Genomic DNA, 24,615 nt, shown 5'->3' with positions numbered 1-24,615 from the left:
TTTATTTTACAATTTTTTTCCTGGGTGTATAATTTATGCAAATTTTATGTTCTCGAAAAGCTGCAGTTATAGCTTCTGAAAATTAGAAACTATAGCTGCTCTTGAAAGTGTTACCTTTGTAACTACAAAACTGTTAAAAAGCTCAAGAAGTCTCATAAGTAATTTAACTTACAGTAAATTTAACTTCAAAATGTGTCTTCTAGATCACTAAAAATATAGAAATATACAGTTAAACCAGTGCTTATGCTAATGATGACTTCTCTCTATGTTCTCAATGTCCAGACACACATAAAAATTATATTTCTGGTCAGCTAATATCAGTCCTAATACAGTGTGGTGAAGTATCATGTTGAGACATATAACCGTAACTCTCAAATTCGTCTTTGTTACAGGGAAATGAAAACTCCATGCCTATATCCACAGCTATCTAGTGTTGGCTTAGCGAGGATGAGATAGAAAGTCACCAAGTTCTGTGGATTACAGAAGAGCATGTAAGAGTCACAGTTATGACAGGAGTAAGGCTAAAGTGCTTGACCTCCAAAGATGTAACCATTCTGCTTTAATTACAGTAAATCTAAGAAATGGTTAATCTCTGGGGAATAGCTAAACCAGCAAGAACAATAGAAAACACAGTCCATGCATGGCTGATCAGGAATTGCTAGCTGTGTTTCGCTGAGTTTTAGTGCTGGAGCGTGTATGAAAACAGTCCAGAAACACTACAAAAAAGAACTAGAGCATCAAGAAAACACTAGACAAAAACCACAGGTTCACTCGTGGTTTGGTTACAATAATGCCTTCAGTAGAGTTCATTACAGGCTAAGATGTGGCTGGAAAGGGAATTGGAAGCATCTGCAAAAAAAAAATTGCTGATTGTTTCTTACTGGCAACAGATAATTTGCATCTGTTCTTGAACTGGATCACCTCAAAGAAATACCCATATACACACTTCAGCTTAGGAACTTAGAAGATCACAAATATCACAAATATAAATATGCTGAAAGTTGTCAAAGAATGAGAGAATGAGACAGTTGAGTAGTAAGATGTAGAATAAGCAGAAAAACTAAGAAGTTGTTGTTAACTACTTTCTGGATTTTAATGTACATCAGTAGGAAAATGCATACAACCAGCCTTCATTGCAAGGTTTTTGTTTCATTTTTAAATACAGAATTTGTATATATCCCACTGAGGGAAGATTAAACAAGCTGATGAAGCATTTTGAATAATTATAGTGTTAATTATACAAACTTGACTGGCTCAGCTGCCCTCACCCTGCTGATCATTCTCTTGGAGATCCATTTCCAATATTCCAGAACTCTGAGCTACTTCTGAGAAATTATTTTTTTAAAATTCTAAACTGATAAAGAACAGATAAAGGTCTAAATACTTATCATAATGTTGAAACAGAAGTACTTGACCAATGTCAAGGAAAAGCTCTTAGGATAGGCATACATATATGCTTAATAATTACATATATATTGTGTTTATTTTTTTAGCTGTTACTTTTCCTTTAAGGCGCTAATGATATTCACAATGTTATTCATTCTCTATTACTGGCACAAGAACAAGTACACAGATCTCAAATTCCATAAGACATCAAGGCCATCCTGCATAATCCATAGCATGAAGTCACCCTTCCTATAATGATACGAAGCAGAAACACTCTCTTGCTCATGTTACAGCACAAACAGAAAAGCAAAGACTTGTATTCAAATGTCGGAGGAAGGCCCAAATATCCTGCCTTTTTTTGACCCGTGACAATGCTGATTAAGTGGCCAAGAATGTGGGCTACGGGGCTGTCACCTGATCTTTTGGATCAGTAGCAGATAACCTCACTCTTTCAGCTCAGAGCTATTTTTTGCACTATAAAGTAATCAGACAAGAATGGTTTTTCACTAGCCCACTCAGACAGACAAAACTTCGTGAGTCTTTCAATGACACTACTGTTTAAATGTCATGGAAATGTGATGAAAAGGTAATTTTCTTCATGGGATGGACACATTTTCTTAGTTAGTGTATAGCTAATTAGCAAAAGTAAGATGTGCTTTGTTAGGAGAAAGGCAGACAATGATTCTAATACACATTTTTTATCAAAGGCAATTCTCTGCTACAGTGAAATCCCAGAGCCAATCTTTGGGCAGGAGGACCACTCAAGAAAAATCACATCATTACTGTAGGTTGAGGGAGAACATGCCAAACCTAAAAGTTTTTTTTCAATTTGTTACTCTTTCTTCTTACATAGCAACATCTGCTTTGACAGTGTTCACTTATTGTTAGGTGGTTTTATCTTCTAAGCCAGATTTGTACCGATACTCTTCACCTTTTCACTGTTGTTTTTTTGTCAAAAGCTTCATAACGAAAAAAGTGTGCTTATCTATGTGCTAGGATTTATTGATTGCATTACACTCAATTATATTCTGTTTCATAATGTTTAATATATCCATAAAAATCCATAGATGCTGTAAAGGTTTAATTTGTTACTGAAGGGCTATTTCAGTGATAAACATAGTGTTCTGAATAAATCTTCTAGTGTTTATTCAAAAAGTCAGGTGTGCCCTTTTTTTTAGGATAAGGACATACTAGTGTTCTTAAAAGATCACATCCACCCCATACCCTGTCTTTCCCTGCCTCCAAAGAACAAGAGGGCTCCTTGGAGTCTAAGGTCAATCTAAACCAGCTGCAATAGTAGCTGCATACAAAATGTACTGTCTTCAGTAGAGGCTCATCATCTTCTCTGCTTATTGCAGCTGGGGCTTGCTGGCACTGGAATTGATCCCTGATCATTAATTTGGCACTGAAATGTGCTAGTCACAACTGTGACTGTTCCCTATCAGATATTGTCATGTGTAATATGACTGATTTTTTTTTATTAATACTGCTAATGATTTGTGCAAGCAATGATAACTGATCCATTTTGTACCAAGGACACTTTGCATTATTCAGTTGATCACTTTGAAGTTTGGTTGCTACAAAAACCAAAAAGTCCTCTTTGTTCCTAACTGTTAAGAAACAAGATTTTTTGTGATAGCTGAGGAAATTCTACATGGCCACTCGTGGCCTTGATATTGAAGCGTAGTTGGGACTTGAGAGAGACAACACAAACAGATCTTTGAAAAAAGTATTTAAATTACTAGAGAGAAGCAATCTTTAATCAGAAATTGCTAAAACAGAAGTGAGAAAAAGGTCTGAAGTATCCAAGGAAGACAATGGGGGACCTTTAGGATCTGAATGTCAGGAGAGCAAAGAGCAACAGATGGCACTGTACAGAGATGGTTACTGCTAGTTCACGCCCAAGAACAAATAGTTGCATTGTGGAAGAATATCTATTTCATAATCTCACACTTTGCTATAATAAAATGGATAAGACAGAGTGTGGTGTAGGCAGGTAGAAGCTTGTAAACTCATAAAAAAATTTATTCAATTCTGTCTCTTCTGCTGGAAGCAAATTTTTTGATTCCATGGTCAACATAGTCTCCTTCTACCTACACGTGTGATTTGTATGGACAAGGAAGAACGTGTACCTCATACCAGGTTGTGTTTGATGCATTTTGATGTCTGTAAGCCAAATCCTGTCTTCTCTTCTGATTCTTTATTAGAATTCTATTGTGTTTAACAATATACAAACACTTAAAACCATTGTCGCTTTTAACTCTACTCTTAGAAATACTTTATACTGTATAGTATATGTGAGAAGCAGGTGTCTTCAAACTTGAACTTTCTGTCAGGGAATAGAAAGGGTTAGCTGCTCCCTAAGGGATGGGGAGCCAGGAGCTGAGTGCAGTAGCACCTCGCAGCAGGAAAAGAGCCAGGGGTCTGATCCACTAGCCCCAGCAAAGTGAGCAGAGCAAGCCAGGAGAGCATGGCCACATTCAACCAAGGCTCCAGACCATCAGGCAAGGTCATGGTAATGAAGCAGGTCCAAGATGAAACCAGGAAGACAATCTACAGGTCAGGATTAGGACTGTGTTCGGTGATCACCGAGGAAGTCCACAGCAATAAGACAGGTCCAAGATCAAGTCCAGAAGTCAAACCACAGGTTGGGGACTGGGTCAGCGGGGTCTGTAACCAGACATGTGGAGACCAGTATTCCTACAGCATAGCTCCAGCACAGACTGAAGACATCAGGGTGAGCTGAAATTGGATTCCTGAGAGCACTAGGTAGAAGGTGTGGGTGGAAGCTCCACGTGAGGCTGATCAGGGCCATTAAGGCTTATTACTGCACTCAGAGCCACCTCACTTTCCACCTTTGCATCTTCAAATATATTACATGGCTTTTAATATTTTTTCTAGCTTCCCATACCCTGTAAAGAAAAGTATCTTCACTGTTCTTCTTTTACTACTTGTTCTTAGCTTTTCTGAAAATGAATATATCCTTAGCTGTGTCTCTACCAACTTTATTAGGAGGTACATACAGGAGACGAGAGCAACATAGTTCAGATACCCAATACTGTTCAACAAACAGCTCCTTGTGGCAACTGAGAGTGTATAACCTTCAGATTTGTGTGTGGCTGAACAGGATTGGTCAGGAGCAGAAAGAAACAGAAACACAGGATTGATCAAATGCAAATACTTGCAAGTATTCATATATTCAGTCTTCAAAGCCTGTACAAATACAGACTGTAATATCATCTTTGTCATTTGTTTCTTTGATCTTGTCATTCATCTGGGTTAACATCCTTTTCTATTATAAGTTTAGGCTTAATTTCATTGTCTTCAAAGTTCTGTACTGTTCTACCTCTCCCTACTCATTTGAACTTCAAGTTGCTCTTCTTTCTATTCAGTGCTTCTGTAATCAACCGTGTCAAGGAATGAGACCAGAAGAATCAAAATTTAGGAGATAAGCACTGTGAAGTGAGCTAACTTCTCAGTCTTCCAAGGCAAAGTAATTGTTCAGAAATAAATTGACACTTATTACATAACAGAAGGAACACACACTGAGTTATACCAGCAGAGCTATAGCATTATATTTTTTCTGCTAAAAATATTCTAGTCCATCCTTCTCCATAGATAAATCCTTTCCAGAGTGGGTTTCTCTGTGGGCTCTCATCAGACAGAACATCCCCTTAGTAGCAATACCTATAAATACTTGACAAAGGTTTGTTTTTCAGATGTCTTCATATAAGGCAGGGGACTGAAGGAGTCAACTGGAATTGTAATGACTGATGCCGTTAGTGCTAATATCGACTGATTACATCTGTGAGAGCTCTTCAGATGGTGTCTCCAGTTAGGAGAACATATTTCTGACATCTCGGGTTCATTCCACCAAAAATGTGCAGAAGCAAGAGCCAACTCAAAAGCCATATTCAATATAAGGTTAGTTTTCTTACTGCCTGTAGACTTCTCTTTAGTTTGTTCATTCACATGTATTTTTCTTCAATAGCTCTGAATTAACATCAGATAATAGTAGCTGTGCCTTGGCATAAGATTAAGTTTTTCCCAAAAGTTCATTTACGGATAATTAGGAGTTTGTGAAACAGAAGTGAAATATGCAGCCTCTTTGTTTGTCTTTGTGGGTCTTAAAACAGTCATCGATGGATGGAATTAGTGTTCCTTCTGCCTCTTCATTACTAACTCTTATTTAGCAATGTAGCATTTGTGTTGTCAATGGCACTGCTAGATGACTTCCTGCTATTACTTTGATGCAATTGTCATGTAAGATCCATGAGACGTTATTAAATTGGATCCTACTGGAACACAAAGTTAAGGGGTTTTTTTCCTACAGTTGTAACTGAATGGAAGGAAGCGCACTTTATATCATGTAGTTGTCTTTCAACAAAAAAAAATGATTTTTTTTTCCTGTGAAGTCTACTTTAACAACAATTTATAGTGTTGCAAAACACTGCGTACCGTCTCATCAATGGCAATTCTGAGCAGGCAGACACAGTAGTCAGTGATGCAGAATCCATCAGAGAGGCAGCACATGAGCATAGATGTAAGTACAACCTCTCACACCACCGCTTGTGCTGACTGCAGGTTTTTATCTTAATATGTTAAAAAGTTGTTGGCAAGTAGATTGTATGTTATAATGATGATAATTCTGAATTACACAGTCTGTGTTGGTCATTTGTAGAATTTATTTCATATTTGTGTGTTTGGAAGTACATGAATATTTTTTTGGAAAAATGGTAATGAGTCAGGGGAAGTACTACAAAGTTGGAAGGCTCACATGTAAAATCTACTTGTCTTATTTAGTTTTTTTTCTGATTATTTATTTTTTAAATATTTCTGCTTTTCTAGAAAGGGGAGGAATATATTTTGATATGCTTATGAATTCTTGTTGGTGTTCGCTTGTGCAGAATGATGAAGAGGCGTGAAAGTTAAATGTGCTTCATACCATCATTTTTTCCTCTTGATTGCTTTCATACCAACAGCAGATGTCCAGTGAAGGGACACAAATATTTCCCTTTAGCAAGTCATTCCACTGAAAATAATGGGAGTTTATTTAAATAGTGTGGCCCCAAGGAGACAAAGCGGGGAGCAAGAACAGGAGAGAATAAATGCAGAAACGTACTCAATCAAACAATTACTTTGTTTGCATGCAGTGAGATTTTTTTAAGCAAGTTACACAAAATCAGATTAGTAGGATTTCAACTACCCATTGATTTGTCAAAGGCATCAGGAATGATAACTTGAAATTTGTTGTGGCCATGAATGCTATTGATTCTCCTGCTCCATGCACTATTGTGCTAAAAAAATCAATTATTTAATAATTGATTTTATACTAACTGTTAAATTATTTTATTAAGGCTAAATTAAGAATTATGATGGATACAAATGTATGTGCTAAAACATAATGCTGAAATGGATTCCTCTCGCAAGTTTAAATAACCATTCTGATGAGACAAGAATGATTACCAAAATAAAAGCATGATAAATAAAAGTCAGGAAGGCTTTGCAGATGTGGTAAATCACAGAATCACAGAATCACTTTTCTTTTCAAAATGAGTACTAATCCTGCTGTTGCTTATTGTGAAGAACTTTGATTAAAGTTAACAGGAATTCTATGCACAGAAAAGCAGTAGTGTGGTAGATTTGGGGTTTTTACCCTCATACCAGTATTAGTGGGAATTACAGGTGTGTTTTGGGGTAAAACTACTACCCACATATATATATATATGTATATATATATAAAAAATAAAGTCTAGCTGCATTCAAAGGGCTACATAGTGGTATTAGTTACAGCTCTCAAAAAGATGTGGCAAATGAGGCAATGTTGTTTTCTCCCTTCTCCTATGCAGTGATCAGGTGCAAGCATTGCTGAGGAAAATTTTCTCATGTTGAGGAACTGACCAGTCATTATCTGAAACTATAAACTGAGGGTATGTTGTTTCCAGAGAGACAGATGTTAAATCAGAGGCACTAAGTTTTCATCGCAAACTCTTATTTTTATTACAGTACAAACAAAGAAAATATATTAAAAGAATACTGTTAAAAATCAAGCACCAGCAAGTTGTAAAACACCTAGATTAGAACACTTCTATAACATCAGGGCTGTCCTGCTGCCAAATTCAAAAGTTCAGGTGCAAACAATGAATTGACAGAGCTCTTCAGAATATAATTGAATTAATTATGTACAATAACCTTTGTGGTCACAAGCATTGCAGATACAAGTTGAAATTTTCCTAGATTGGAATTTCTCCCTTCTGAGCACCAAACATATTGGAATAGTCCACATCATAACTGGAATTAACTGCTTCTATCTATTTCTTGTCTATAAAATCTCTGAAATGCCACAAAATAGAGTAACTGGGGAAAAACTCGAAAGGAGAAGTGAGAATATTTTCACTTTTTCATGATCACACTAGTTGAGGAACAAGCCTGTGCCTGATTTGTTTGCCTGAACACTTTCACTACTAGCACTGTTCTTATTTGATCCAGTCCTGTTCCCAGGGAAATCAGTAGTAACAGCTCAGCTCCCTCAGCACTTGCACTGCATTTCGGGATACTAAGTACCATCCAAATCTTGTGACAGCTCCCCAGTGCCTGTGCTGATTTTGCTATACAGCTCTGCAGAGATGAGGCAAAGATGGAGGTGAAAGGCCAGGCTGAGGCCTATTTGGTCTGTTCATACAGAGGAGAGCGCACAGGGCTCCTGAACCCCCTGAGTTCACCGTCACGACTTATAGGAGCTATGACATTGCGGTAACTAAGAAGCTACTTGAAGCAGATGTCCAGCATGCTCTGGCCAAACGATGTCAAGATTAGAATAAGGAGCAATAGGCTGCCCAGTTAAGCACACAGAAAGCTGTGGCTCTGTCCTAAGGCCATTCCCCAAACCATGGACATCCACCAATGGATGATGGTGGCAGTATTAATTCAGAACATCGTTGTGTCATAGTTCACTGTCAGAAGTCCACAGGTTTTGCTGATGCCTTCCTTGGAGCACCTTTATTTTCATCTCTCTGTCTTTGTGATATCTTTCTGCATTCCCTCTTTACCTTGTTTCTCATACCCTGTGAAAGCAGTAAACTAAGCTGTCTGTTGCCAGAATTCCAGGAAATACGCCAGTTACTGCTGTAGGTCCCTGACTGCTCTCCTGAAAAATGGTTTTCCTTTCTGCCATTTTGATAAACATTCATTAGTCCTCGACTTTTATTCCCATCAAGTTTGAACAGAGGAAGAATCTCTCCCTACTGACTAGTATCTGTTGTCTCCCATCTAGAGAAAACCGTTTTCTGACATGTCACTTGGAGAAAGTCATAGTGTGTGGCTTTTCATGTAAGCCTTTTACCTACAGTAGAGCTTCTTTTAGGAGATGTGTTTCTCCTTTGATCCCTCTTGAGTATGTCCCTAGGACAGTATCTGCTAGCATGAATGACACCAATCCTTACCCTCTGGGCACATTACAACTCCATCTCAATCAGTTGGTTCCCAGCAGTCCTCACTCTGAACTTGCTGCAAATGTGAAGGAAATCCCTGCAAAAATACAAAGCAAAAACTGGGCACAAATCTGGAAATACCTGTGTCATGGCAGATGCTGCAGCATGCCTGGAAGACCTGTATGACGTGACCTGGTGTGGCAAGAGGGCACTTGAGCAAAAGAGACCATAAATGTTCCATCCTGACTGACAGAAATACATCATATCAAAGAAAGAAACCACTAAGCTTTCTTAATATAGGCATAGCTTTGTGTTTTTGCACACCAGCTTGAAAACACAAGGAAATAGCACTGAGGCTTTGCACTGGCTTCCCCCTTGGTACAAAGAGGATTGAGGAGAAGGGATAGACAGGAAGGCAGCAGTGGAGACTGCCATGGACCACTGGTCCACAGATAAGGCTGGCTGGAATAATGCTGAGCTTAAATGCAAGAGGTCATAAGGCAGGCTCACAAGGCAAATGTCGGATGACGCCAGGCTCCATTATTCTATTGCTATTTTAGGCAGTAAAACGTGTTTGTAAAAAGTGAATATCCAGCAATGGCCAGGGTCAAAGTGAAGGAGTGTGGAATCTAGCTAGTGTGATGGTTCAGGTCAGGATTGTTGGCCTCCTCTGTCAGCAGCTCCTGTACCTTCTTATCTCTGCTTTCTGTTTTCTTTCATCAGCCTCAGAATTGTGCAGCTGAACCTCTGAAGATACCATGCTATGGTCTTTTCTGGCTGTTTTGGAATTAGGAATCCCAGAAAGAAATTCACTGGGTCTTGTTTTCCATCCTTCAGCAACATCTTTGAGGGTTTGGAGAAGAGGTTCAACAAAAGAGTTCTTCTCTTAATCATTTGTATCCGATGGAAAGCAAGGTATGGCTAAAGGCATGCCCCTAACTAGTCTGACAAAGAGTAGGTCCTCTGCCTGGCAGCACTGAGGCTGCTGGTGGCTCTACATAAGGATACAAGGACAGGTTGTGTAAACTTGTCTGGGGATGTCTGGGGAGACTCAGATCAAAGCAGAGTGGGAAGTACTGCTGCAGCAGAGTGGATTTGTGGTACCATGGATTGTGCTCCCTGTTAGCTGGGATGATCTGGAAGATTTTTGGATTATTCTCTTACTAGTTTGGGGAATAACAGTCTGAAAATAGTTGTGAAGTTATTCAGCCTGAGTGGTTTGTACAGTGCATTTGGCCTTAAGGCTGTCTCTGAAGATGCCCTGACAAGACAGCACACTGTTAAAGATACAAAAAGGAAATAGATGGTTTTATTCTTATCATTTTCTAGGTCCAGTTTTGAACTTAGTGTGTTTCGTTCTGTTAACACCCACTAAAGTGCACTGGTAAAATAATCATTTTTATTTAAAATGAAATCTGACAGGAACTGGGAGGGCTTGAAATCATAAAGATGAATGACTTCTTAAATTAATATAACTTCCATAGGCATATCTATATTTTTGTTAATATTAAAAATAGTGATTGCACAGTAAGACAATGGAAACAATGTTACTGATTTGTAATGCTCATAGTACCTGGCACGGGATTAAGTTAGAAAGCTGTCACTCTGCACATCACAAAAAATGAAGAGAGAACCAAGAATTAAATATAATTCCTCCTGTCATAACTTAACAGCATTTTTGCCCATTTAAGGTTACTTTCTCCAAAACCAATGCTTAAGTCTTCAGTCACCCTATGTTATATTTTGACCTTTATAAATACCATTTTGGCATAAATATGCTTCAGGTTCTTTAATCTTTTGCAGCTCACACGGCCACATGATTTTCTCCACTGATAGCAGAACACCAGCTGTATTAGCTATATCCATCTTAGATAAATGTAAGTGAAAATGTCCCTCACATTCACTGAACATTTTAGGTTTTACTGAGAAGCAAACATTTCTGGGCTGCTCCTGATGCCCTTGAGAACAATTTTTCTCATTTTTCTTAATTCTTCTATGCATTTCAGCTTTTATGAAGAAAATCTAGGAAAAATAGGAAAGGTGGGGGACAGAAAGGAGGGGAAGGATAGCAAAGAAACAAAAAAAGGAAAGGTGCAGTTGAGAAACAAAACGGCATGTAACAGAAGCACTAATGAAGTGGAAAGGCATGAAGGGGGCGGGGGGGAGGAATCAGAGACCCAGAATAAAGGGACCCAGAAAATGATGAAACAATTGTGACTGATGCAGAAAAGTGGAACTTACCAGTAGCTAACATGAAAAGGATATTTGGAATAGGATTGGTCCCCTTATATTTCATGGTCCTTTCTGTCCAGCCCATTTGAAAAAAATTACTGAAGGAGAGCACTCTACCAGACACAAATGAAAGACACAGAAAGTCTGGATTATGTATGTGTATGTTATGTGATTGCTGATCTCAGTTGATGACATTCATCCTTATGAATTCATTGAGTTCTTTAGGTGGGAGAAATCAGAGGACGCATCAGTGGCATTCTCTTGGCTCTGCTCAGAGTGAAAAGAAATGTCAGTGTCATCATAAAGATGAGCTTTCTTGTGTAATATATGTGTAGTATTGGTTTTATGATGAATTACAGCCTATAAAATGCAAACTTTTAAAGACTTTAAAAAATTAATGTTATGAATATTACTGATACATCAATAAAAGAGTTTGTGGAAGATTGATCTGATATTAAAAAAAAGAAGTTTTCATACATAAGTAGTTTTAAAATGCTGCAAAATTTGGAAAAAGGGTGTTTTTTCAGACGTTGCAATGAAGTGAGTGGTAACTTCTTAAGAAATTAAGAGGTCTCCTTTGTACTACACGCGTTGCAATGAAGTGAGTGGTAACTTCTTATGAAATTAAGAGGTCTCCTTTGTACTATACATGGAGGGCATTCTCTGAGTTTATTTTATGTCTAGAAAATATGTCATCTTCAGAAGTTGGTTTGCTTGAAAAAGACATTTAATGCTTCTCTGGGAAAAAAAAAAAAAAGTACTAAGGACCGCCAGTTCTGACTAATCACTTTAGTTGACAAAGGACCAGTTCCGGACAGATTTAATGGGAAAAAAAAAAAAAAGTACTAAGGACCACCAGTTCTGACTAATAACTTTAGTTGACACAGGAGTCCTGGTTCACCTTCAAGGACCAGTTCTGGACAGATTTAGGTGGGAGAATGATGGATTAGTGTGAGTGATGATGTTTTCATCATCATTGAACAGGGAGAGGTCAGAGTGGGATTCGGCTGTGCACAAGAGACTAGGACATTGTTGCACAAGAAGAACTCAGGGAGGAAAGAAGAGACTCATCAGCCTCAGTTGCTTACAAAAAAAAAAAAAAAAAGGCAGAGTTAGAGAAGAGATTAATATAGATCAGGAGAAAGTGTGCCAAAGCACCTGTAGATGTCAAGAGTCTTGGAAATTAAACTCAAAAGCATTTCTTTCCTGAACTTGAATTCCATGTTTTTCTGGCACATTGGATCTGAAGGGTGTAAACGTGATCTGCAAACCACTCTGTCGCAGTGCATGACTGGAGGGCTTGAGAATGTGCAAATGCTGCAGTAAAGAAGGCTGAGGGACTATCACTTTTTTTTTTTTTTTAAAGGATGCTAGACTGCTAGACAAGAAATCTAAGTTCAAGAGTGTTGGTTTCAAACTAGAAACTTGAGAAACTATGAGAGTACTCAAAGCAGAGGCACGTTGCCTGAAAGCGTGTGAAAGTGAGCAAATTACTCTGTTTGCACCAGTTTAATGGATAGAGAGGCTAATTCGTAACTGGGTAACTTACCCCATATACCTTGCTGCTGTGTATGTACTTATGTACAGTTACAGAAAACAAGTATATTTATATGAGAATAATTAAAACAGATATACATGACCTGCACAGACATTCTTGGCAAGACCATTTGCTCCAAAGATTATATTCATGCTGGTAGCATGCAGATCTGATTTCATTTAGACAAAATTTTCACTGCTTTTTAGTAACAAATGAAAGAGATTATCTGTATGTGAGACAAAGCTATATATTAAGTACATGGCTAAGATGTCATGCATGCTGAGAGAAAATCGTTGTCAAAGCAAATGAGCATTTGGATGATATAACGATAAGAATAATGTAATTAAATTCATTTTCATACCACTGATATTATCACCTTATTTTCCACACTGTTCCTTCTAGCCATATGCTTTGTTTCCATCCAAATCTACTCATTAAGGAATGGTGACTAACATTGGTTAGAGACAATATTGAAGATCAGATCCTGGGATTGTTGGAATAAGGTTTAATTCATCTGAAGAATTAGGAACACAGTAAGAAAGAAGAGACAGAGAAGCTGATATAAAATGGAAAAGCCCATGAACACAGCTGGGTAAAGAAATGGGGGGCTGAGGAGACACATGATCAAAAGGATTTGGAAAAAAATTAAAGGAAGGGAAAATGAAAAAGACATAAACAAGGATGAAAGGGAAAGAAGGAAAAAGGATAAGAAGGGGGAGAATGAAAAGGAGCCTGTTAATAGTAGCTGGAGATAAAAGGGGAGAGGGAGGATAAGGCATAAAATAAGACAGAATTTAATTATGCATACTTCTCTTTAAATGGCCATCTAGCCTCGAGCCCCATGGGCCAAATGTCTGCTTCAGTTCAATTGGTGGAACAAGTGCATTGTGTATCACAGATAAAATATTTAGCAATGGTGGCATACTGAAAAGAGAACACAGTTTTCAGAGAGGGGCTAGGAAGGATGCGATGATGGGGATCAGGCTGCTAAAGGAGCAGGAACTCCAGTAGCACAACTCGTCCCCGGGACCGGGCTGGCAGGTTTTCACATGCACGCCTCTGCCAGTGTGAAAGTGGCACTTGCGAAACCAAGGGCTCCTTTGCTCTTCCAGAGTGTAGAGACATGCATTTGACTGTTTTGCTTGTCAGGGTCTATGGGGCCCAGGTAGTTGGACAGTTTGAATATTTGGTAAAGCTCCAAGTACCTGTTTGATTACAACACTCTGCCAAACCATCTTGGCTGCTGCAGCCCTTCCTCCCATGTCTCTGCCTCCAACTGCACAGTTTGCTCTCTGCTGTGCTTTTGCCAGCATGGTTCCTTCCCCTCCCTCCAAATTAGGCATTAAGAGGGGAATCAAGGAGACATTCTCAGGTCAGAACCAGGCTGGTTTTCCTAAGACTTGTTATTGTACAGCATATTTACATAATCAAAGGAGCAGGGCATGAATTAGGATTAAGCCTTTTGCTGTTTGGCACTTTTAAGACTGGGTTCTTGGTGTTATATTTAACCTGTCAACATACAAAGGGTTTTCCAGTGGCTATGTTTATAAAAAATTACATTCCAAATTTGGGGAGTCCTAAAGATCACAGATGAGACCTTCAGCTCCATCCTTAGAGGAAGAGATCTGTCTTTATCCTCCTGGTGTGGTATGATGGCACTTGAAAGGAGCTTCATACATTCCTGTGGACATACATCCACTGCCACACTAAGACAGAACTAACCTATCAAACTGACGTTTTTTGTGTGAACAAACCTCAAAAGAGCCTCTATGAGATGTACCTTCTTTTTGTCCCAGATATTCTAAGGTCAGAGAATAAAAATAGTTTATCTTCTCCTGGTCTGCTCTCTCAGAGGCGAAACACTATTGTCAGAAATGTTAAAAGGATTGCTCTAGAGTCACAGTGACTCACAGCATTGAACCTCTCTTCGTGATAGGCATAATAAGATTTTACATTTTGAGGCCTGTTTTCCATTTCTGCCTACGCAAGTGTTCCTTATTTTGAAAAATGCACAGAAGCTAGTGGATGATTATGGCAGGGACTCACATGACAGTACAGGGTGATGCACATGCTCATGAGACCAGCAGTTTAGACGTAACCAGAAAGACCGATTTCCATCTTTTTCTCCGAAAGACCACTTTGTGTAAGGTTATATTAACTTTTTTTAAGACTATAAGGCTGTAGCTTTAAGGATATATTAACTTTGTTTTTTCAGTACCTTTCTTTCCCCCTGTCATCTCATTTTTATCTCTCATTTCTTCACTTCTTGTAGCTGTGATTCTGTCTCCTCTAAGAAAAGATTCCTAATAACCTCCTACTATTTCCTAAATGAGCTCAACTCCATTTGGCTTAGAACCCAAGTGACAGCAGGTCACTGCTGACATTTTTAACACTATTTCAGTTTCATCTCCTCTGAACCTCTTCTGAACACACTTGCAGGGTGGGAGTTTAAAAGGTCACCTAAAGCCTGATGCTAATGGGATATTCATATCCTGTTAGTACACAGTGTGTACGTTACTACCCATTACGCAGCAAGTTGGTCATCATTTGGAACTGAGAGAAAAACACAGCAAAAGGATGGAAGCCACCTATTGTCCTGAACATCGGGATCTATAATACTGGTTTTTTTTCTACATTTTGTGGAGATATAATTATTTATCCAAGTCTATGTACCTAGTATTCTCTTACATAGGTCTATAATTATTAGTATCTGACTTGACATGCACTTCTTTTGATGTATATTTTGTAAAAATAAGTATATCACCGCAGGTGGGGAAAATACAGTTTAACCACTGAAAAGCCAGGTTGAGTTCTTTCAGCTATTGGAAAAATAATTAGCAGCTGAAGTTGTTGTTCTTTTCTTCCTGCTACAAAGAGGGAAACTGATAAAAGAATGATCACTGGATATATAATGTCAGTTAGATGTCTGCATATAAGAAAGTCTGCATCTAAAGCACTTTTACGGACAGTATGGCTGTTAGACCAATCGGTTCTCTGATTCACTTTCTTTTAAAATAACAACAACAAAAAAAAAACAAACAAAGAAGACACAGAATGTTAACTTGCTCTCAGAGCCAAATCTAATCTTTGGATTAAAACACAACTTCTCAAGAGACTTCAAAGAAAGCTTTACACAGTCATCTATAGAAACAATTAAATTGAGCCACAAAAAGAGAATCCTCACATCTGGAATTCCTGTATTTATCAGTATTTCACCTTTAGACATTCTGCGGAGCAAGGATTCACTTTAGGGTAAAATGATACCCTAACAACTAGCCTATTAAATGATCCTTTTCTTTTTTCTGTCCCTTTTCTTCACCTTTCCTCTCCTCTCCTCTCCTCTCCTCTCCTTTCCTCTCCTCTCCTCTTGGTTTTTGTGTTTTGTGTTTTGGGTTTTGGGGTTGACTTTTTTTTTTGCCTAGTGAATAATTCAGTATTCCAGGCAAAATGAAACAGTTTTACCAGGGGGATTTAGGGAGTTTGCTTTTATTCTAGAAAATGTTGAAAGTAGACACTTCAACAATTTATTAATTTTCAAAAAAACCCCAAATTTCTTTTCCATAAACAGACTATTTTAAGTAAAATCTGTTTTGGTGTTTGATTCTTTCCAACAGCTTCCTTACTTGTAAAATCAGCATGGCTACATTGTTGTTTTTTTAAGATTATAAACACACATTGTTCTTCTTCAAGAAGCAGAGTAGAAAATTATTCTTTCTACTTCAGTCATTAAAATAATGTTCGAAATGACTCATACATTTCAAATTCAGATTTCCTGGGATTTATATTTGTTTTGTAGGAAGTGGAAAACAAGCCTTAATAGACATACAGAATGTGACAAAAGAGTTCAGACCTGTCACTGAATCATTTTAGGGTGAGAGAAAATGGTGAAATTGTTATATGGTAAAAAAATACATACCTATTGTGGAAAGAAAATGTAGAGTGTCTTGTCCCCTGAAATCTACAGTTGGCACTTAACTGTAATTCCAAAAGCATATACAGAGGCAAGCACTTTCAGTGATCTGTGTTGGCACCATTCTGTGATAAGCAAAAACATGAAGGAGGAAATCGTGGGCTATTCAGAGCCTGTGAGAGCTTGCCTGGAAGTTGATCTCACTAATTTGTTTCAGAGGAGAATTAAGGCAACATCTGCATTCCCAGATATGGTAAAATGGCTGTTTGGATTTTATTCTACTGCTTTTAAAACCATGCCATGTCCTGAATGGAATAAAGCATTGGAGAAAAATACTTTTAGCTGAGCTGTTTTTAGTGTACAAGACGGAGTTTCATCTTTTCTTGTTGTCCCCCTAACATCTTAGGGTTACTGTAGCTGCCTCAGGCAGCTGCTAGCTTGGCTGGCTTCTGCCCCAGCCATCATGGGAGGAGTGCAAGCAAGGCTGCTATCAGTCAGGAAGGCCTGTGCAAAGGTTAGTCTGGGCCCCTGTGTATTAAGTAATAACAAGGAAAGTGTTTCCTTTCAAATTATTAAGACTGATTCTGCACTCACTGTGACCCAATTTTCTCAAAAATGATGGGGCTGGTGCAGGGGAGGAGAAAAAATTTAGACCTATGTCTATTCAGAAGTTACTCTGAACATTAGAAGATGTTTTGCCTTCCCAAGTTCTGCAAATTCTCTTTGCAATATCAATAAAATGGCAACCTTTGATATACTTTTTCAACAGAATACTATTTGTACTTAGATAAAAATAAATGCTTCTGGTGAGTTATGAATGCCAGCTATCTGCTCAATAGGTGGAACATTTTGGCAGCTGGATGTGAATTAACTGGACTGCTTCATGTGTCTTTGCTGACTCAGTTCTCAAGCATGCCAAATTTCAGCAACAGGTAGCCAAATAATTAATCTGATTTTTCTATTCTTTGCATAATTAGGAAAAAGTCCTCCTCTCTGTGTAGTGGCAATCTGCCTGAAAAAATGGAAACGATGAACTTAGATACAAGTTTAGTCATAACTGAAAAGTAACAATAAACAAAATAATTGCACAGAGCAATTGCTTTGCAAAATTGATGTAACTGTACACATTTAAAATTGTACACAACTTTTCTATAGTAAATCATTTAGCAAGTTGTTTCATTTACTGCATCCAGTCTCCTACCCAAATCTCTTCTTCCCAGATAAGCTTTCAAGAATAAGAAGTACCCCTTAAGGGGACATGCTTTAAAGCAAATAACCACTGCCAAATAATTTATCACATGTAACCACTGGTCTCCATCCTTAATTACTAGCATTTCATTCTACTGCTCATTTAACAGAAGTTAAGCCTAATGCCTGTTCTCTATATATTATTTTTTTTTAAGAGCTTCTTTTCATCATGTGTTCAGAGTTTGAACCAAACTGTCCCTCTTTTTGTGAAGAAAAGCATTTCTGTGGGACTGTGCCTATGGGACCCTGTGGCAGAGCGAATCCTGTTTCATTCTTGGCATGCAACATATAAAATAAGTCCTTGTTTGTTTCAGGTTCAATAAACAATAGTTGGTACTTATTTGCATAGGGTGAGCTCTGTGCTTAACTTTTGGATAGCTCAGGTTTTGCCTGGTGCTCAATATTTATTACACTATCTTATTTATTTCTTGATTTCATTTAATACAGCAGTATTTGGATGCTGTTTTTCCAGGAGCTGAAACAGAATGAATAGTCTGACTCCTTGTGGTTTCATTGAACTTTTTTCAAGGTCATAACAATTTACTAGGGTATGACTGCTGGTAAGAACCAAGGTACCAAGAACTTATTCCATTTTGGCTCTAAAAAGAGGGAGGAAAAAACCTGGGCATTTGCACTGTGTTAATGGGAATCTAGTTTATTTCACTAAGAATACTGAGTAACCAAAAGATGATATTCTGCTCTTATCAAACAGGTACAACTTCTCTGACATTTTGGACTTGTGTAAGCAAATGTCTTCCAGCTTTAGGTATTTAATAGGAAGGAAGTTTAAATAGAATTGATAATATTTTCAACAGTACTATCAATCAGCTTTGATTACACAGAACTATGAGATCTGCTCCTTTACTTGCAGTTTATTCTCTTAAAGTCAAATCCTCTTCTGGAGCCACGGAACAGAAAATGAACAGGCATGATCCTGACTATTTGCATTGCACTGATGGGTTTAGCTAGTGTTAACAGCTCTTTAAAACCAACATATGATGCTGAGAGCTGGAATTTGCAGTGATCTGAGCGCTACACATGACTTAAGTTGGACGCGGTTCCCACGACAGGCCTAATAGGATCTGTAGCATCTAGGGAATTCTCTTGACTGTCAGCTCATCTAGGTGAGAAGTAAGAGGAGAGAACATCTCCTCTGCTTCTGCCTAGGCTACTTGGGTCTTGCCTCGATGTAACTGAGAGAGCACCGGTATTTAGGGAGACAGTGACTGACCTCAGCTACTGCCCACCAGTACATGGCTACAGAACAAGAACAGCAGCATCAAGAGGCACCAGTAGTGCTCAAGGCCTCTTGGGGATACTCCTGCTCTGCTGCCACTGATCCCTTCCTTGTTCAGTGATCTGCATGTGCGATCTAACTTGAAAATGTGTGTTCTGTCTGGGATTGCAAAAGGGCTATTGATTACAAATGAGTCATTACATGCAGAGCTGGGGTCCCCAGATGCCTGGGGAGTATACCTGGACAGGTGTTTTGGTACATGACTACAGATTTTCACATGTGCAAGGACTAAACTGTCAAAATCTTAGTGTTTTAATCTTTTAAAAGGACTAGACAGAAAAGTTCTCTTTAATACAGAGATACATGTAGCCCTAATTCTGAGTGGCTTGCGCAGGGAATCGTAAGACTTCAAATGTTGCCCAGTCTCTGTGGTGGAGCTGTAGAGGAGAACTGCACCTCTCAACTTCTACCCCGAAACAGCGAGATCTATAATCAGATTATGAAATGCTTTTGTGAATCAAAATTAGTGTATCTCATTCAAAGCATATTATAAGATAAAGCTATTTGAAAACTGTTTACACCATAAGAAGCATGCTTTATGTTCAAAGCAGAGAGAGCAGGGCTGCATTTCAATCAGCACTGAAGTTAATGGGTTGTTTCATCAAATGTAGATATTTCAAAAAATAAAACAATAGTTATGTTACTTTTTTTAAGGAAAACCATCTTGGAAATACATTTCTTTTCTTATAAATATAGAAAAAGGCAGTAATGTGCAAAGGAATATATTAGAATTGAAGTAGTAACATGTTTTAGTACCTACAGATATATGAATTAATCTTCTTTTCATTTGTTTGTTTCTCTTACTATACCTTTCCTTAAGTAGCCTGAGGGTATATCTGAAGCAGGTATTCCATATTTCCTCATCTATTTTCACCAACAAATTCTACAGCAAATATAGGTTTCTGCAGCTCTAATGATTAAATAAATTCACTAGCTGTGCTCACAAAAAATTGAAATAAGCCTGTCTTTTCTTTATCACAATTTACATACTGCACATGTTAATTTCAGAAAAGAAATCATTAAAATGTGTTCCCAAGTAGAAGATTAAAAATGTGTAAGGAATTGGATTAAAGTGGCTAAAATATCTCACAGAATTGCAAGAAAAATATGAATTGTGCTTTGTTTTGATTTCTTAGACTGCAGGGAAGACATTATCCACAAAATCATAAGAAATAGAGCCAATATAACCTAGATTTATTCCTAACAGAAGACTATGTTAGGAAATTACAAGATAATCAAATCTCCACTATAGACAAACAGGAACATTCTAGGCACATTTTTCTAAAGAACCAAGGGGCAATATTGACAGCATAAGGTTTTACTGGGAAAATGAAAGCAAACCTCTAGAGGACTAGAAGAATTCAATGCTAACTGCTGTGAACAGTGAAAGTTTTCCTTAGAGAGAAAACACCAGTGAAAAATTATGATTAGCTGTTTCCAAATGTAAGTTTGAAAAAATAAATGCAGAAAGAAAAAGTAGTATGGTAGTAGAAGGCTTCTTGAATGACTTATTGTCCAATTTTAAAACACAGTCAGAAATTAGTAGAGAATTCATATTCAGTATTGCAAACCTCTGTTGTTTACTGCTTATTTTTATAGCTACTTCCTCTACTTCCTTAAGTAGAGGAATTTATACCTTTCTAGCATTTATAGATTTAGGTTTTCCCATTCCCATTATTCATTCTTTAGACTTTGAATATCCAGCAGGCATCGTGGGCAGCCTCAGCATTGTATCAGGCACAATTGCATGAAGTGTTATTTGAAGTAGGACCTGGAGCTTGGAGTGTGGACGGAGCTTGTTTGTGCCCTGTCTGCAAAATAAATATATTTATACCATACGGGTGGCTAACATGGACATCACAACTGTTGTCCGTTGATCCCAGAGGGAGTCAGCATCTGGCAACCTGGACTATTTATTAGGCAGCTTGAAGTGCATATTGCTCTGTTGGACTTCAGTGTCTGCAGTAAAGTGGTAGCAAATATATGGACTCCTCCAGTGTGCCAGGACTGCAGTTCGGATACCTGCTTCTGATGGTGGAGTCCGTTCTCAGAATCTGCAGCAGAAGAGAGACTATTTATGGTGGATGGCCCTGCTATTAATTGATCCAAGTGCAAATTTGCTGACCTTCAGGCATGTACAGATCTTGTCCACTTACTCGGACTTTACCCTGTAGTTACTGTAGGGTTCCTGGAGGCAAGATTTTGAGGAAAAGTCCTTTGAGTTGCTGCTTATTGACATTTGCTGAGAAATATCACACAAACAGGGTTTTATAGACACACTTTTATAGATCTTGAATTAAAAAAAAAATAACACAGTTAAAAATGCAGTATTATGCTTGTTATCCTCTCCTAGTAAGCCCAGTAATACCTATTAAATATGCACATTCAGGTTGGGGTTGTGGGTCTGATGTGCCGTCCAAAATCCTGACATATTAAGTGATATTCAACCATACATGCAGACAGTGTTCTAACTGAGAGCTAAGTAACTGGGTTGTTCTCTATTCACTTATTAAAGCAAAACTTTACCATGCTCTGTCTGAAGTCCGGGGGAGCTGTGTGGAACAAGACTGTAGAACTGAGCAAAACAGCACTTAATCTAAAAAGAAAGATCTGTAAAACATTTGCTAATGGAATACCAATGGTATGTAAGTTAATCAAGATGTTTTCATTACATGAGATGTAAAATGCAACATTTACTTGCAGTACATCTTTAAATTGTTTTTTTTGCAACTTTATTTTTTGTGCTGATGTTAGATAAACATAAGCAAAATATTCCATTTTCTTCATGACTTTTTATTTTAGAGGAGTACAATGACAGCTAACCATCAACTGCATGTTTATATAAATAAGTAGTTTAGTAAGATTATTATATTTTTACATGCTTTTCTTTCTTTCTTCCTTTCTTCCCTTTCTTCCTTTCTTTCTTCCTTTCTTCCTTTCTTCATTTTCTTCCTTCCTTCCTTCCTTCCTTCTTTCCTTCCTTCCTTACTTCCTTCCTAAGGGGAGAAAGACCTTTTGCCATTATAAGATATTCTATAAAGGTATTCCCTTTCAATGTCCTCTTCAAGGTATCCAGTTGGAAATTTAGCAGATTTTTTAAATTATTTTTAAAATCTTTTAGCCTTCACTAGCAAAATTTCCTATTACCATCATTTTTAGGGCACAGAGTTATATGTAAATGTCTAAAAACTGAGGAAGAGGAAAGAAAAAAGAGGTTAATACTATACAAGGTGGTACTATATATAAGTACTATATATACTATACAAGGTGCCAGAACAAAGGCATATATGTATGATACACTCACCTGTATCACATGTCAAAAGAAAAGACTTTTCAAGGGAAGCCAAATTTCTGCCAACCAAAAGAAAGATTAAGTGATGACTATTCCAAAGAACAAAACTGTAAGTACTTGATTTTTAAGTGCTGATACTTTCATTACTTCCCAACTCAAATAAATCACAGCAAAATCAGTCAATGATTAAATTTGCAAGATGATAGATTGATCAGTACATTTTTAACACATTACATTTAATAATAATTGAATGTCTTTTAAAGCATGCTAAAAAATCCCGATTTCAGCACATCAGCACTAGTAAAATACCATAACTCCAAGAAACCTTTTCTACTTTTGTTTCTTTGGATTTATAGAAACTGTGTCCATTTCAAGCTTTTACCTATCAAAAAATCTCTAAAACTATCAAGTTTAAGTTTATTTGTTGGATATATGCTATGCTTTTCATATAGTTTTAAGAATCTTAATTTTTCTACTAGTCAGCACTGAATGGCCTGAAGAGGCATTCACACCATCTACTCCATGTAGTACGGAGCATGTTGAGTAGAGCAGTCAGGACTCTGTATATTAGAGATGTCACCAGACAGTGATTCAGGTCACCCGCAGCTAAAAATATACAGTGTGCATCTCTTGCTGGAGGTCTTAAAAATATTCATACTTAAATTGTAAATTAGTTTTCTTCCAAAGGGCCTTTTCCATCACCAGCATTCAGTTCACAGTTCAGAAGGGAATTGCTGCTACACCCTCAAGCGCAGGTAGCAGCACTGTGAAGTGACAGAACACATATGGATGGCTAAAGCCAATCCTCTTGGCTGTTGCAGCTGCTGTTGTATACATGTATGCCTGGAAATAATTGCTGTGCTATCGAACATGAAGCCTTTCTCTCAATCATATTAGCAAATCAAATGTTATTTGAATGATGTGAATGTTACTTCAAATGCTTCATCTCTATTCAAATGCATAATTTTACACATTAAGCAGCTTTTTGTCCCTTTCTGTTGTGTTTCTGGTTTGGTCATGCTTGCAAGATCATCCTAAAACAGGTAAGATATGACTTCATACACTCTAGAAATTGATTATGAGATCAGATTGCAACATAAAGCTGTTGGCAAAAATCTAATGAACCTCCATGAGAAGACATCAGTTTTAAAATATTATGTAAGCTAGTATTAAAAGGCATTGATCTCAGTAGAGATGCCTCTTGGACCTTGCTGTTCTGAAAATGCTTTGTAATCTCAACCATTTGCTTTCCACCTCCCTGATGTTCCTTACCTATTCTATTTTATTTTACTTTATTACCTGTCCTATATTTGAAAAGATCATGACACAATAATTCATCATGTCTAAAGTTGACGGCAGGTTTGTGAAAATCCAAATATGTTAAATCTGCTGGCTCTGTCTATACCAACAGTTATTTCATTAAGTACTATGATTTGTCTGAGATGATTTACCTTTCACAAATCCATGATGACTCATGCTTATTAAATTGTTCTCTTCCAAACTGAACGAGTATTTAAGATGGCCCAAAAATAGCAGCTCAGAATTTCTGCTACTATTGGCTCAGGCTTTGACACACTTAAACAGACTGCAAAGTATCTTCCTTCACTAATTCCCAGTTGGGATTACTTTTTCGGAGTAAGTTATTATTAAGCCTGCATAAAGGTGGCGAATCTTTCTCATGGATGTTTTTCTTAAGATTTAATATGGTATTAATCACTACAACTTCTGAAAATAATGCATTTCTGGTCTAGGTTACTTTTCTTTCTTTTCAGCTGGTGAGAGATTTGTAAGTGCTTGTTCATGGTATTTTAAAGGTCTAGCTATCTAAGATGTATTATTTTTCATTCACAAAGACAAGGGATTAGAAATAGTTTTCTACGTATCTATGGAGGGGAGAAAGAAGCTTGAAAGCACTGGGAAGACTGGCTGTAATAAAGCTTTTGAAACACTTTGAAGAGTATTTATTTTACCATCTCCCTTGATGAGTATAAAATGTATCTGTTTTTAGAACTACATTTATTTTACCATGGTTATCCTAGAGCAATCTTCTTTTTTTTAAAGCTGCTGCTTGTCTTTATTTAAAATATTATTTTTATATGTCACAAACTTTTTATATGGCTTTCATATGCTGTCCAAGCTAAGGAAAGGTTAGTAATGCTTGTGAAATCAGTGTGAGACTTTTATCACAGTTGTTATTTGGGCTTTTTATACAGTGCTTGCTTCTTCTCCTGCTGTACTCAGTAAGTTAAGGACTCTTGTTAGTGCAGCCAGTTTTATGTATGC

Source organism: Pterocles gutturalis, unplaced genomic scaffold, assembly GCF_000699245.1.
Source record: "Pterocles gutturalis isolate BGI_N339 unplaced genomic scaffold, ASM69924v1 scaffold7111, whole genome shotgun sequence".
Lineage (NCBI taxonomy): Eukaryota > Metazoa > Chordata > Aves > Pterocliformes > Pteroclidae > Pterocles > Pterocles gutturalis.
The sequence above is the reverse complement of the archived record's forward strand: the minus strand, read 5'-3'. Positions refer to the sequence as shown.